Source organism: Notothenia coriiceps, unplaced genomic scaffold, assembly GCF_000735185.1.
Source record: "Notothenia coriiceps isolate Sejong01 unplaced genomic scaffold, NC01 NC01_scaffold00011730, whole genome shotgun sequence".
NCBI lineage: Eukaryota > Metazoa > Chordata > Actinopteri > Perciformes > Nototheniidae > Notothenia > Notothenia coriiceps.
In genome coordinates, this window is record NW_011344431.1 from 618 (window position 1) to 2438 (window position 1821).

General features: G+C 38.9%; 1 long non-coding RNA gene across 1 annotated transcript; it reads right to left on the reverse strand.

The window, feature by feature from the left end:
* Window positions 1-323: 323 nt before the first annotated feature.
* LOC104946982 (uncharacterized) lies at window positions 324-1595 on the reverse strand. The gene is made up of 2 exons (XR_798515.1): window positions 1449-1595; window positions 324-557 (listed from the first exon to the last, which is right to left on the reverse strand). It is a non-coding gene; the product is annotated as an uncharacterized lncRNA (long non-coding RNA).
* Between the last annotated feature and the right edge of the window lie 226 nt (window positions 1596-1821).

Genomic DNA, 1821 nt, shown 5'->3' on the forward strand with positions numbered 1-1821 from the left:
AACTTGTTGTTAAAAACTCACCATGGACATCAGTAAAAGAAGAACGACACACTGGTTTTTATTCAACTGATATTTTATTGGTTTAAAATGTTGAGATAAGCGGAGAGCCAGAGGGAAGCAGCCGGAGCAGGAAGACGATCCAAACTGGATTAAAATCATAATTTAAAGGAGAATAAACTCTGACGTTCTGCACAAACAGGAAGTGAATTAAAAAGGTGCACTGTGGAGTAAACAACAATAACAATAGTGTTGATTTGAGAGCAATTAACCATTTGTTTACTAGCTTGTAGTGCTGCACCTGATTATTTGTATTGTTTTTTTTGTTATATTAATCGATTAACCTGCTTATTGTATGGATAAAATGTCAGAAAATAGTTTAATAAAAGTCCCAACTGTGGCCTTGAAATGCCTAAATATAGTCTCTTTAATGTGACGTAAGAGAAAAGTAGGAAATAAGAGGGTTGAGAAAACAGCATTTTGCTTGAAAAACAACAGATGAATTGAGTAATGAAATGGTAGCAGCTCTAGCTTGCAGTCTTCTTCTCTGCCTTTTATTCCTGCGTGTGTTGCGGTCACCATCAAATCAGCAGGAGAAGAAGAAAACAGCGTTAAAAGAAACTCCACAGGGAACCTTTAAGTTTGTGCGTTTAATGAATAAGGCAGAATTCCCAAAACGGTGAAAATCATGCATTTAATCCTTTTTTGTTCCTTAGATGTCATGTTGTTAGCGTGGACTTGTCCCGTGTGTTGCTGCAAAGGAGTTCGTTCTTCATTTGAATATCATTAGCTTTTAAACACATGGATTTTGACTGAAAAGAGTTTGAAAGCTGCTAAAAACAACAAGAAAGTAGAACTTAAAAAACATTTCCCTAACGATTATTAATTTAGATTTTGTTTCCTTTCTTCTGCAACTTTTCCTGCTGGCATTTGTTGTTCTGGCAAATTAAAAATAAAGAATTGAAGCAGAAATACAGCTAAAAATAATGTATGAAATGCAGAATTTGGGCGCTAATTTCTCGCCTATCCAATTGAAACTCCTCTTTAAAGCTTGAGCCTCTTCATTTCTAGGAGTTGATCTAACCTGTAAAACGTACATCTTCCTGCTCTGATCACACGTCATGTTCGTCATTCTGTAAAACTAACAAAAACACTTGTTCCTTTAAGAGAGGAAGCACAGCGACCCGGCAGAAAGCTAATAATAATATTTATATATCTATGTTCGGTAAATAAGTGGTGATGTTCTGCAGTGTTTGTGGAGAGCAGAGAGACTGATCTGAGGTCAGTCTCTGCTCTCTGCAGTGTTTGTGGAGAGCAGAGAGACTGATCTGAGGTCAGTCTCTCTGCTCTCTGCAGTGTTTATGGAGAGCAGAGAGACTGATCTGAGGTCAGCGCTGGGGCCTCTTTTATTGAGAGAACATTTAAATAACACAGGTCTCCTCGTTATTTACACTGAAGGGAAGACAACGGGATTAAAAGTTGATTGCTTTCCCAGTTGAGGCGGCGATGTTCGCTTCTCTGAAGGCCTCCGACACCGTCTGAGGAGGAGGAAGAGGAGGAGGAGGAGGATGAGGAAGAGGAGGAAGAACAAAAATGTCAGTGATTTTTATAATTTGATACCGTAAACAATGTTAATAGCAAAATGACTGAACAGATATCTATTATGGTGTGTTTGACATTATGGTGTGTGTGTGTGTGTATGTGTATGTGTATGTGTATGTGTATGTGTGTGTGTGTGTGTGTGTGTGTGTGTGTGTGTGTGTGTAGGTTGGTGGGTGGGTGTGTGTGTGCATGTGTGTGTGTGTGTGCGTGTGTGAGAGAGTG